This window comes from Gorilla gorilla, chromosome 3 (assembly GCF_029281585.2).
Source record: "Gorilla gorilla gorilla isolate KB3781 chromosome 3, NHGRI_mGorGor1-v2.1_pri, whole genome shotgun sequence".
NCBI classification, from domain to species: Eukaryota; Metazoa; Chordata; class Mammalia; order Primates; family Hominidae; genus Gorilla; species Gorilla gorilla.
Genome location: NC_073227.2, coordinates 55298263 through 55312820, shown reverse-complemented (window position 1 = coordinate 55312820; position 14558 = coordinate 55298263). Strand labels below are relative to the sequence as shown.

Below are 14558 nucleotides of genomic sequence, written 5' to 3'. Positions count from 1 at the left end.
ATCTACTGTTAATGGGCACTTAGGTTGACTCCATGCCCTTGCTATTGTGAATAATACTAAGATGAACATATGTGTGTATGTATCTTTACGGTACAATGACTTATATTCCTTTTGGCATATATTCAACAAGGGAATTGCTGAGTCAAACGGTAATTTTGCTTTGAGTTCTTCAAGAAATCACCAAACTGCTTTCCACAATGGCTGAACTAATTTACATTTCCACCAGCAGCGTATAAGTTTTCCTTTTTCTCTGCAACCTTACCAGCATCTCATATTTTTTTACTTTCTAATGATAGCCATTCTGACTGGTGTGAGATGGTATCACATTGTGGTTTTATATGCATTTTTAATGATTAGTGATGTTGAGCATTTTTTATATGCTTGTTGGATGCGTGTATGTCTTCTTTTGAAAGGTGTTCATGTCCTTTGCCTACTTTTAATGGGTTTGTTCATTTTTTGTTTGTTGATTTCTTTAAGTTCTTTATATATTCTGGATATTAAACCTTTGTCAGATGTGTAGTTTGCAAATTTTTTCTCCCATTCTATAGGTTGTCTGTTTGTTCTGTTGATGAACAACATTCTAATGATGTTTTGCTGTGCAGAAGCTCTTTAGTTTAATTAGGTCCCATTTGTCAATTTTTGTTTTTGTTGCAATTGCTTTTGCTGTCTTCATCACGAAATCTTTGCCAGATCCTCTGTCCAGAATGGTATTTCCGAGGTTATCTTCCAAAGTTTTTCTTTTACATTTAAGTCTTTAATCCATCTTGAGTTGGATGGCCCCGCACATGATTTTCTAAAGCATGATTCTAGAAAAGATGTGATTATAAGGGCATCCTGATTTTCTGTTTAAATGTGGATGAAAAATAAGAACTATGGTGTAAGAAAGGAGTCTAATTTCAATCTTCTGGATATGGCTAGCCAGTCATCTCAGAATCATTTATTGTATAGAGAGTCCTTTCCCCATTGCTTGTTTTTGTCAACTTTGTCAAGCATCAGATGGTTGTAGGTGTGCAGCAAAAAGTAATAATAGTTTTAAATAAAATTAGAATCCAATATTTGTGGCACCATTAAAGAAAAAGCCTTAGGGATACTTGAGAGTATTATTTGAGCACCACTGGTCAGCACATCTCACTTTATTTAGTCCATTTTCAGAAAAAATGTCATCTGGTTAGTTAACTACTCCATTATTAAATCAGGACATGCATTGAAATATAATATTGAACCATTGATTCAGAATTGTGAATTACAATAGCTTTTACAAAGTAGTTTACATAGCCAATTTAGCATTGTCTACAAATAATGTCTCATGTGTATGGGTACTTAGAGTTGTGAGTAATTTTTTAAAAACCCAACTTTTAGGAAGCATAACTGAATTTACTGTTGCTAGCCATTATGATCAATCTACTCAACAATCAATAGTTATAAGGAATATAAATGATATCACCTAGGGAAACTATATGTCACACCAAGACTTTACCATAACTCATTGTTTTTTAAACTATGATCACCTGGGCCAATTTACTTTTATTCCTCCCAAATCTCAATATAATATTAAAGAGAATTGAGTAATCATCACAACTTAGCAAGAGAAGAAATCAATAGCTCTAAGAACTTACTCTTAAAAAGTCATCTGATTTCCTTTGGAAAGTACTGAAACAACTTCCATCTTGGGATATATATGTTCCACATTTCAGACTCACAGGAGGATTTCACTGGTCTAACTTGAATTAGGTACCAACTCTCCCACAACTATTTAGTAAGGGTTGGAGGACAGCACTAATACACAAATACAAATATGGTCACCAAAGACCCACAGGACTCTCTGAGAAGGGAGGAATTACTGAGACTCAGACAGGGACTCCCACACAAGCACATACTCATGAATCTATGTTAGGCTATAGAAATCTGTGTAACAGAGTGTTGAACTCTGCTGATTTAAGAGTTTGGCATTTCTAGATTCTGTAATGCTTATGGTTAAGTGAGCTGAGTGTATGAGCTCTTTGTGAGAAAAAATTGCTCAGCAAGAATTCCCCAGATCATCAACAAAAAGAGAGATGTCCCTGGGCAGAGTTCTGTTCAGCTCTCTTGTCTTCTGGGTGAGAAGCAACAATGAGTATCTCTAAGAATGATTGCTCTTGTATTTCCATTTGTTCTCCTTGCCTAATATGACTGCTTTACAGTTGTTAGTCACTTCTACCATTAATTAACACATCCACATGGAAATGTACTCACGCTGTGGCTGAAACTGGCTGATTATAAATTGAAAAGATTGAATTGTTAATTCTGTCTTTAGTTTTTTAAACTCAAGATTTTCATTCTGGTGTGTGAAAATATTTTTATTGGTGGATAGCAAATGAAAGTATAGGATGGTAAAACCAGCTAAAGGCAAAAGCATTAACTGACTGTTCTTCTGCAGAGAGATTTCCCAGAGGTAGATTCATGACAGCATAACATTCATCTGTCTTCTTTCAAAGACATTTAGAATGGATTACATTATAATCCCAATTTATTGACATTTTGAAGGTTAGGTCAGAACACTATAATGGGCTATTAGTTAGAAACTGTGGTCTCATGATACTTTGGAATGAACAGAAATCATGTCACTGTAGTATTCATTTATTAAGGTTAATGATGCATGGTCATTGGCCTTAGGAGTCATTGTAATAGCAAATCATGTATATTTAATGTCTGAAGGTGGCATGATTCTAATTGCTGACAAAACATAATCCAAAAGCCCTGGCCCATAAGTATCTTGAAACCTAGGTTTATACACACACACAAATACATACGTGTGCACACATATACACATGGAGAGGGTACATTTGCAAATAGCAATGTGAACTTAAATTAACAAATTATGTATGCTCAGTTGAGGTTTCCCTATAATCATGAATTTTATCAGGAAGAACTCCCAAGTTTTAAACCCCATCTCTGTATAACATAATTGTACAGTTTAATAGAATCTGTATGAAAGAAAAATGTGAAAGAAAATCCCTGAACCCTATTTATACTCCTAATATTGGTGAAATTGAGAGTGAGTAGCTGTTATAAGATTGATATCAGTATCACTCAATAGAGTGTTTGAAGAATGGCTTGTTTAGCCTCTTGGATACACCTTTAATTCATGTTAGTTACATTACTCAAAGAAACTGATGAGAGAAGATGGATGGGTTAGTCTAAGTTATGACTAAAGAGTACATAGATTTTTTTGCAGCTAATACTTATTAACTGCTCAGTGCAATAGGGTGAAAAGAATTTGCATTATCTTCATAGTTGTGACAGGATTTTGGCTAGTCTGTTTAGAAAAATACATTGGTATTTGAAGGTGAAATCCTGGGAGCGTGAGACGTAAATGATAAGGAAACCAAAGGAGATAAACCGTTTTGTGAGATTTAAGAGGAATTTAGGTGTGAGGAAGCAAAATGTTGGAGTAGCAAAAAACTTTAAAGAACGGTCATATTGATATTTAATTTTAAAATTTTTGTGGTGCAATCATAATACATTTTCTGTATTTACTCAAAGCCTGATACACACCAAGCATGCCTGTATGCACGCGCGCGCGCACACACACACACACACACAAGCCTTGGGTAAATGTTTTATTTTTATACTTGGAATACTGGGAAGGGGCTGAACTTCTTATCCTGACAGCATTATTGGAACAGTAGTCTATAAACTGAAGCAATTCAAAGCCAGAGATTACATAAGCCCTTTGGAAAGCCTCAGCAATCTCGGAGAGGGCATTGGACTCCCACAAATAATGGATTGCGGGTTCAGGCTACTTTTACCTAGATCTAAAGAGGCAGAGTTACTTTGGCTAGTATTATGTTAGAATCCTAGATGACAGGCACTGTACTAAGCACCTCACATACAGTGTTAGTTTCCTCTTCTACTGTAACAAGGTACCACAAGCTCAGTGGCTTAAAACAACACAAATTTATTCGCTTACAGTTCTGTAGATCAGAAGTCCTAAAATCAAGGTGTTAGCAGGGCTGTGTTCCTCCTGGAGGCTCTAAGAGAGAACTTATTTGTCTGCCTTTTTCAGCTTCTAGGGGGCATTTCATTCCTTGGCTTATGGACCCTTCCTCCATCTTCAAAGCACATCTCACTCTCCTGCTTTCCTTTCATAAGAACCCTTGTGATTACATTGGGCCCACTAAGATATTCCAAGATAACCGACTATCTTCTTCTTTTTTTTTTTTTGAGACAGTCTCGCTCCGTTATCCAGGCTGGAGTGCAGTGGCACGATCTCGGCTCACTGCATCCCCCATCTCCCAGCTTCAAGAGATTCGCCTGCCTCAGCCTCCCCAGTAGGTGGGATTACAGGCATGCAACACCACGCTCGGTATTTTTGTTGTTGTTGTTGTTGTTGTTGTATTTTTAGTAGAGACGGGTTTTTACCATGTTGGCCAGGCTGGTCTCGAACTCCTGACCTCAAATGATCCACCCGCCTTGGCCTCCCAGAGTGCTGGGATTACAGGCGTGAGCCACCGCGTCTGGCGGACTTCATCTTTTTTTTTCTTTTCATGTTTTTTTTTTTTTTTTTTTTTTTTTTTTTTTTTGAGACAGAGTTGCTCTCTGTTACCCAGGTTGGAGTGCAGTGGTGCGATCTCGGCTCACTGCAACCTCTGCCTCCCAGGTTCAAGCTATTCTCCTGCCTCAGCCTCCCGAGTAGCTAGGACTACAGGCACCCGCCACCACACTCAGCTAATTTTTGTATTTTTAGTAGAGATGGGGTTTCACCATGTTGGCCAGACTGGTCTTGACCTCCTGGTCTCAAGTGATCCGCCCACCTCAGCCTCCCAAAGTGTTGGGATTACAGGCGTAAGCCACTGTGCTTGGCCACAGACCTTATCTTAGTTACATCTGCAAAGCCCCTTTTGCCATGAGAAGTAGCATATTTACAGGTCCAGAGAATTTAGGACATGGACATCTTTGGAGGAGAAAGCATTATTTTACCACACGTGCATTATTTATTATTTATTATTTATAATAGCCTTATTATGTTGAAGCCTTTTCCACTCCAATATCAAAGATAAGAAAATTAACATCTAACTGTATTAATAAATTTTTCCAAGTTTACATAGTCTATGGTAATGCTGAGATTCAAACCCAGATATACTAGATTCAAGGGTTAAGTTCTCTCCAGTTATTGTAGTTAGGCCAGATGAATCTAAGCAGAGAAGATTTGCTTCAGTAACATTTCTTCCATGAGCAGTTAAACAAAGCACAAATATTAAAAGTTTACCTTACCATATTTTTAGTATTAATTTAGTTGTCAGTAATTTATGACATTCATTACCAAATACATAGTGAGTATAAAATGATATATGACTAACCAGGAATCAGGCAATACTGTAAGCATTGGCTACAGCAATTAAAAACATCCAGCTACATATTCATGCTGTCATATATATGTATATATTTTAATACTGTAAGGTCTCAAGAGAGAAGATGGAGCCACTGTCTACCTGTTTTATAAAATAGGTAAGGTGTGCTTATTTCTCATTTGGAACTATTACCTTTGCCATTTTTTTAGAAATCCAGAGCTCTTACATCAGATAAATATTTACATTATTAAGAAAGCCTAAATATCACTCAGGATTGCAATGCAAGACAGTTTAGTTCTATACTTATTTGGTTGGTGGCAACTTGGACAAAATATGCCTCAACCTAGGTTTATGATAATTCATGAATGCAGGTATGATGCAGGTGGAATGTGGTATGGAACAGGAAAGAAAAGAGAGTTATTATATGCATGTACAAGTTCAATGCTTGATACACAGTAGGCACTCGATTAACAGTAGCTGCTATCACTTTCAGTCAATATGCTTCCAAAGAAATAAAAAATGCATATAACACTACTATTACAAATACATTATCAGATTAACATGTGGCCATATTAAAACATTTGGAAAATACAGAAAATTATAGATAAGAGAAAAAATGACCCATAATGACATTATCACAGTTTTATTATTAATTTCTTTTCTCCTCAAAATTGAGATTATATTGCATGTAGCAATTTCATTTGCTACTTTGGTCAACCCATAGGTAAGAACTTTCTTAAGTCTTAGGTATGCTCCATGGACATAATTTTAATGGATACTATACCCCGTGACTTACTTAACAATTCACCTATTGGGAGATATCATTAAATGTTCTTTAGGATGCTTTAAAAAAATCACACTGAGTAAATAGCATTCTCACTGCTATTCTTATTTTTTGATTCCATATTTCTGCTTTCTTTCCCTCCTCTCTTTTGTAGACTTAGTGCTGAATGCTAATGACACTCTTCTCAGTGCAATCCCAGGCAGTCATTTTCAGCTAATTAGCTACACAGCAAAGGTTGCATAAATGGGCCCATTATTATTCACTTCTGTTGGGGCAGGGTGATTCATGAACCACTTTATAAATATGAAAAGCAGTCCATAAATCAGAGTAGGGGATTGAGGGTGGACAAAAAAAAACTTTAAAGGATTAATAGGGAATAGAACAATAGTAATTAACAGGCTCATGTCAAAGTTCCAGTATCAGGGTGAGTCATATTTTACCATGAATGTCTGGCTGAGTTCAAGACATACTATTTTTCCTAAATTGTATCATTATACACATATGTCTATGAAGTGTAAGAGTATGCATTTAATTTATAACATATTTAATACTTCCTATTAACCAATAAGCTGAAATATGTATTAGACTGCAGAAATAAAATGAGGCTGCCCTCTCAAATTAAAGCATCTTTATTCTTATCGTCTTGATTATTAGGAATTTCTGTAGTGGACAAATTGCCAGGACTTGAAACGATAGCAATACTTTCTTGGTCTTTTGGCTAAGAACAAGTGTGGTATCTTTTCTTAACAATTTAAAACAGTAGCAAGCCCTAAGCATTCAGAAACAACCTAGATATTGAAATAAACATAGAAGCCAAAGAAAATGTTTACCTGGAATGGAATGCTCTGACTTGGAATCATAAGTACAGGATAACTAAACAAGACTCAGACAGAAGGAAGAGCTTGAGCAAATACATGAATCTCCTTCACAGTTACTACCTTTTTGGTTTATTTGCAAACCAATTCTATTGCTTTGCCACATGATTCTCTTTCCTAGAACAAAGAGCAGACACATTTACTGAAAGGTAATCAGTCGTCTTGAAGTGGTATTCCTCAAGGAGTAAAGTAAGATTCAAGAGTGATGGAGCATTAAGATACTGTGTTGTTTGAGAACAATAGCTTTATGCTGAGAAAAAACAAACAAAACCAAAACCAAATAGGACAGAAGAATAAATTGTGCAAAATTCCCAGCTCCCTAAGGTGATAAAAGCAGGCCCAGGACATTTATTTTCTATTCAAATAAGCAATAAAGAAAACAAATATCCTGAAATTAGTGGAGAAATGCTACTTCTAGAGCAATGATTAGCATTGTAGTATGTATTTTCATTTTTCCCCTATGTATGTGGACTTTTTGCATATTTGTAATCATACTTAGGATTCTGTTTCCTTCGCATTGAATCTTTATATCAGATACCTTTTCCTCATCGGCATCAGGATTGTAATTTTTTCAATGGGAAACAGTATGCTTTAAATTGAACATTTAGGTGGCTTTCAATTTTGTCAGTTTAAAATGAAGCTAAAACATTTTCATGAATATATTATTTTTCCACATTTTGGATTATTTCTCTAGCTAGAATCTAATAAATAAGATTATTATATCCAAAGATACAAAAATGTGTATGTCAAAAATGCTTTCTTCAAGGATTGTGCTAAATTATAATGCAAGATATTATTAATTTTCTTCACTGGTTCTCAATTGGATATTGTAATATTTTTGGTCATTAAATAGATGAAAAATGGTACTTTTGTGATTTAAATTTTTTAATTACTAACAGAATGAAGTGTTTCTAATGTAATTGTTTACAAGCTGAATTTGAAACTATTCTTTCTCTAGATACCAAAATTATTAGTGATATATCAATATATCAACTTATGACTAAAAGAATATCAATAATAATATTTTATTAAATATCAGGCAGGAATGAAAAGTATCACAATATAGATTAACTTTGCTGTTGTCTTATTCGGTTACTTAGATGAATAAATTTGTGTTGTTGAATTTAATATCTTTGTTGACATATATTTTTACGGTTTATTGTTAAACTTTTTTGGAAGGAGGTATAAGTTATAGAAATAAAAAATTAAAATAAGGCCTGTGTTGCTATTCAGAGTTCACAATGAACACCATCAAAATCAAGCTAATTGAGAGGTGATCATATATTCTAAAAGACAAAAATAGGAAGGGGATTTTGTATATTTTCAAGTTAATAATTGAGCACTCCAGATATCATACTAACAATAAAACATGATTTCTGTCTCTGTGCTTTTGTGAGCATAAATCCCTAAAAATGGCCACATTTAAAAGCTACAAAACAAAATTAGTTTTATTTTCTATTCATTTTTATAGGTCCAGTGTTAAATAGGTAAATTCTGGAGGGGTCAATATATCAACAAAACACTAGTTTTTTAAAAATAAGAAATACGATTTATTTCTATAACAAAGAAATTATAAATTAATATAATGAGAGATCATTTTCTAGCTGTCTGAGATTGGCCAACATTGTCTGGTGACATTGGATTTTTGTGTCCCTTTGGGAAAATTAGGAGTCATACTTCTGGTGAGAAAATAAATGGATACATCCACCATGGTAAATATTTTGACAACATATTGATTCAGTGATTACCTCTTGACTCAGCCACTATACTTCTAGTTCCCTACTCGCTACACACAAGGAAACATAAGTAGAGGTGTTCCTCAAGCACTTCTTGTAAAAGAAAATGAGTAAACACCAAAATGGTCCAGCAAAGCTAAATGGATACACACCTCTAGTGTATATACACTGGATTACTTTACAGCATTTAAAATGAATGAAATAGGTCTACATGTATGAACATGGGTATGTCTTACATAGTGTTGTGTGGAAAACAAACAAACAAAAAAAAGAACAGACGCTTACAAAAACTACATTTATTTAAAATTTTATAAGGATGAAACATTAGCATATATGCCTTAGGGAACCACATATGGGTAGCAAATTTTTAAAAATGTACACATTGAAAGGATACACAGTAATTTTAGAATAGTGGTTATCTCTGGGGAGGGAGAGGTAGGGGAAGGAAAAAAGAGGATGGGATGAAGGTGGTATTGGATTAATCTAAAATTCCTCCTCCCATCCTTGGTTCCTTTCTTCCTTTTTCTCTCCCTCCTTTCCTTCCTCTTTTCCTCCCTCCCTTCTCCTCTCCCTTCCTCCTATCTCTACCCTGCACCTCCCATCTCTACTTCGCAGCTTCTATCTCTATCCCGCACCTTCTTCTCACTGTTCCCCTCCCTCCCACCTTAAATCCTCCCCTTCCTCCTACCCCACCCCTCCGCTTCCCATCCCTCTTTTCTTTTTCCTTCCCTTCCCTTCTTTTTATTTTTCTTGTCAATTGTGTTATTTATTTTATTTTATTTTACTTTAAGTTCTGGGATACATGTGCAGAATGTGCAGGTTTGTTACATTCCATCTTTTGTCTATCTTTCCATTGTTCTTTCTTTAAAGGAAGCTGAAGCAAATAGGGCAACATGTTGTTATATTTTTAACCTCTTTGTTACTTTCCAATTTGATATCCTTAGACAAACAGATAAATCCTCAAATGAAGATCCTTTTGTAGTACGTGAGCATGATGATTTAATTTTCACACACATGTGTAAGACATGCCTCTCTCAAACTTTGTTATGAGGTCAGCACATTACCTTTCTGATATTTTAAAAAAGAAAAATATCCCCAAATATCCCAAAATATCTCCACTTACACTCTTATTTTAAATGTTGCTTTGAACTGGGCATAGCCACCTTCCTGTCCCCAGTTTGAGTTACAACAGGAAAGGTAAAGGAACACAAAGATTATCTCTCCATCACATTGACTCTATGCCTAATTGGTATTTAATACTGGGTGATGATTATGATCTTTCAAAATGAGTTCCTTCAATGAAGAAATTCATCAACTTACACGGATCTTGGTGTTTGAAACTGACACATATTTCTCCACATTTCTCATTATTGCAATTACGCATTTATTTATTTGATTACTTGCTTCTTGTGTGACTTCCACCTGAATAGATGGTAAGTACCCCATAGGAAATGATCTCATAATGAACCATTTACTAGGGCCCAGCTCAGTGTCTGACACAGAATTGATGTGTAAGGTAATGAAATTAATATGGAAATTAAGGAAACACTGAAATCGTTACTTTTCTAAAGAAGAAAGAAGACAACCAGCGTGATGTCTTCATTAAAAAATTATGCCACTGTTGCTTGAAAAATATATTCACGGTAAAGATCCATTTTCTTTCTCCTGACTAAATTCTCATTAAAAATCATTTTGAGTCCATTGATTAAATAAACAACTACAGATCATTGTCAGTTGGACAATTTCCAGGGCCATGAAACTACTAAAAGTATGCTCAAATTAAGCTAGATATTTTAGGAACTCTCAATTGTTAAATTTTAGACACCTTGTGGCTTGAGAGAGAAGCGGCTAAAACACTGGTATACATATCGAATAGTCTAAGCATAAACATGGGTTAAGGTCCCACTTCTTCTCTTCTCTTGCTATTAAGAATACAAATAGATTAGGGCCTCGAAGTACAAAATGTTGGTTTCTTTTCAAGAAACAAAATGACTGTCCTTGCCAAAAGAATAAATGAATGAGGCCTTCAGTGATTAATCTATGTCTGAGTTTCCTCCCATGTTAAGTGAGTGGACCAGTGGCTGGACTTTTCTATGAGAAAAGGAAGTATTCACATGGTACAAGAGGATTTCTGTTTTTAACCATTAAAACATCATTTTGATTACTGTCATTAGAATGCTAACTTCATGAACAATTAAAAATTAATATGTTCTGGCAGATTTTAGTAGCTCCATACATAAAATCCAGGGGAAGATAAATGAAGTCATGTGGTTCTGATTCACTGCTAGTGTTACAACCCATTGTGAATTTGATCACAATCCAATTTGTACTTCAAATATCATCTAAATTTGCTAAATTTCCATTTGTAACATTGTAAACTGGAAAAATTATGTCAAAAGCAATTTGTTTAGAAAACAATCAACAGAGATAATAGACAGCCTATGAAATGAAAGAATTTGCAAACCAAACATCTGACAAGGGGTTAATATCCAAAATATCTAAGGAACTCATACAAATCAATAGTAAGAAAACAAGTAACCCAATTAAAAGATGGGCAAAGGATTTGAATGGATACTTCTCAAAAGCAGACATACAAATAACCAACACGTATATGAAAAAATTGTTCAATATCACTAATCATTAGAGGTACAAATTAAAATCAAAATATTACCTCATATCCGTTAGAATGGTTATTATCGAAAAGATGAAAGATAAATAAATGTTGGTGAGTTGTGGGGAAAAGAGAAGCCTAGCACACTGTTGGTGAGAATGTAAATTAGTACAGCCATTATGGAACCAGGATGGAAGTTCCTCAAAACATTAAAAATAGAACTACCATATGATCCTGCAATCCGTCTACTGGGTATATAGTCAAAGGAAACAAAATCAGTCTGTTGAAGAGATATCTGCATTCCCATGTTCATTGCAAGGATATGGAATCAACTAAGTGTCCATTAACAGTTGAATGGATAAAGAAAGCATGGTGTACAGATACACAAAGAAATACTATTCAGTCTTAAAGAAGGAAGTCTTGTCATTTACAATAGCATGGATAAACCCAGAGGACATTATGTTAAGTGAAATAAGCCCAGCACAGAACGACAAATGCCACATGATTTCACTCATATGTGGAATCTAACAAGTTAAAGTCATAGAAGTAGAGAATAGAATGCTGGTTACCAGGGACTGGGTGGGGAAAGGGGATTAGAGAGATAATCAGTCACTCTAGTTAATAATAATGTATTCTTGAAAATTGCTAAAAGAGTAGATTTTTAAAAAATGATATGTGGGGTAATGCATATGTGAATTAGAACAATTTCGCCATTCTACAATGTATAGATATTTCAAAATAGCATGTTGTACATAATAAATATAAACAATTTTTGTCAGTTAAAAATAAATGATAAAAAGGTAACTTTAAATAAATCTGATCTTATATTTGTACCTTCAAGACAGAGTTAAAAAATGAAGAAAATAAAGCAATGTTTAGAGAAGCATTAAAACTGAAACATACATGGACATATAGAAAGATATTTCAAAAATAGTTTGTCACAAGAAGTAACGTGATATTATTTCCTATATAAGTTTTATATATTTTTGATTGGCATTATTAGAATGATATATATATATATATAGAGAGAGAGAGAGAGAGAGAGAGCACACCTTCAACATTCACCTTAAACATTTAAAGTGTAATTTAAACTATCAACATTGTTCTTTATTAAAGATTAATAATGCAAATTTATTCATGTTTATTTCCATTTGTGTAGAAATACATCATTTATACTGCAAGAAGGCTGTGATTTCTAGAAATCAATTTCAAATAAATTACAAAATGCACAGAGGTTCTGTGCTTTTTTTATAGTAGTCAAACTTTTTAAAATAAAGTTTTAGTAACTAGAAATTCAGAGTAAATAAATGTGCATTTCTTCTCATCTTCCCTTTCCTACCACCACCTCTCTAACTAAAAACAACAAAACAAACCCCTAAATACACTGTATTCATAAAGAACATGTGAGCACATAGCACATACATTGTTAAAGTTAAAAAATGTACTTCTTAACAAGGGAAATGATACATAGAACTTTGCCTAGGTTACATTAAACATAGTTAATTTCTGTGACCATTACACTTCAGAATAATAAAAGTCATGATAAACATTTTCAGGTTTATGGTAACCTGAAATTGGAACCTGAATGTTCCAATTAACTCCAGTAATTAATTAATCTGAATGAAAGGCTCTTTTGGTACCTTGCCTATTTAAACGAATAAACAAATTGTGAAGTCCTATTACACAAGAACTGCGTAAATTAGAGCTACATTTTAGTAGCGATCATTATTATACTGAGTACATTCAAGATCTTGTACCCTGAAAATCTTATTTTTAGACCTAATTGTTAATTAAGAAAATATTGTACAATAAACACATAAAGCCTAATTTTGAATATTCCTTATGCATCATAATTTGGGTTTAAAAACATGAGTCACAGCAAAGGATTCTTGAATTTTGTATATTTAAAAATATTTAAATGCAGTTTATTAAGTTAATATTTGTGAATCTTATATAAATTATTAGTAGTCTTACAGTAAATTATATATTCAGAAATATGCAGAACTTATAATATCACTTATGAAAATAGAAGGTTTTTCTAATAAAAGTAAGTAAAAATAACATTCCTCTCTTGAGTCATTTCCTAAAATTTCACATTCAAATTTTCTATAAATAAGTTGCTCCATTTTATAGATAAATGCTACATTTAATACAGCAACTAGAAATAGGAAAATGGAAGAAACAGTACTAAGCACTTTACATATATTATCTTTTTAAATCCTCACAGTATCTCCCCTGTACATTGGGAATTGTTGGATCAAAAGAGAAATCTTAGTATATCAGAGGAGGGAAACATATGACCATGAATTTTGTGCTATGTTTAATCTTGATCTGTGGCAAAGTACAGATCCGAATTTATAAACACTCTATATTTCTTTATATTTGTAACTTAGAAAGGGCTTTACCTTTCATTCTGTAGGAAAAAAAATTGTGAAAGATTTTGAAATGAACCAAAAAGATGACCAGATGTCTAGTAGTCAAAATTATCTCACCTTCACTGTCTATGAATTATTTTGGAACTCTCTACATTATTTAAAAATGATAGAAAAGTAACAAATTTCTACCTGTAGAATTGCAGTTGCAATTGATTATTGCCCTGTGGATACTGGCCAATTTTGCCAATTTGCATATATTTGTAAGTGCTTTTCAGTATGCTATGTTTTTTCAGTATACTATGTCTTTTCAGCGTGCCTAGTCCTTGGATTCTCCTTTGAATGAGCTGTAGCATCTTAATAAATCTCTCATTAATTAATGGGTTAATTGAAATCTTTTTTTTTTTTTGAGACAGAATCTAGCTCAGTTGCCCAGGCTGGAGTGCAATGGTGTGATCATGACTCACTGTATCCTCAACTTCCTGGGCTCCAGTGATCCCCTGACCTTAGTCTCCCAAGTAGCTGGGACTACAGGCACGCACCACCATGCCTGGATAAATTTTTTATTGTAGAGATGGGGGTCTCACTATATTGTCCAGGCTGGTCTTGAACTCCTGGGTTCAAGCAATCTTCCTGCCTTGAACTACCAAAGTGTTAGAATTACAGGTGTGAGCCACCATGTCCAGTCTCATTAAAATCTTTAATCCATTTTGTTTTATACTTTCACATGAATTTATCTTTTTAAACTGATTGCCCATGAACCATTTCGGAGGTAATCTACTATAATATCCAATGGATTTATTTAACAGAGCCGGGTAAAATATGTTGCCAGAGTAGTGTATCTCATTAG

The 14558-nt window shown here is 34.1% G+C and overlaps 1 protein-coding gene and 1 non-coding gene across 2 annotated transcripts in view; one reads left to right on the top strand and one right to left on the bottom strand.

Moving 5' to 3' along the window:
- The window catches only part of GABRB1 (gamma-aminobutyric acid type A receptor subunit beta1), a 394151-nt gene that overhangs the window by 121081 nt on the left and 258512 nt on the right, over positions 1 to 14558 (bottom strand). The window lies entirely within an intron of this gene.
- On the top strand, positions 9696 to 9799 carry LOC115934499 (small nucleolar RNA U13). Its single transcript, XR_004070290.1, has one exon. It is a non-coding gene; the product is annotated as a small nucleolar RNA U13 (small nucleolar RNA).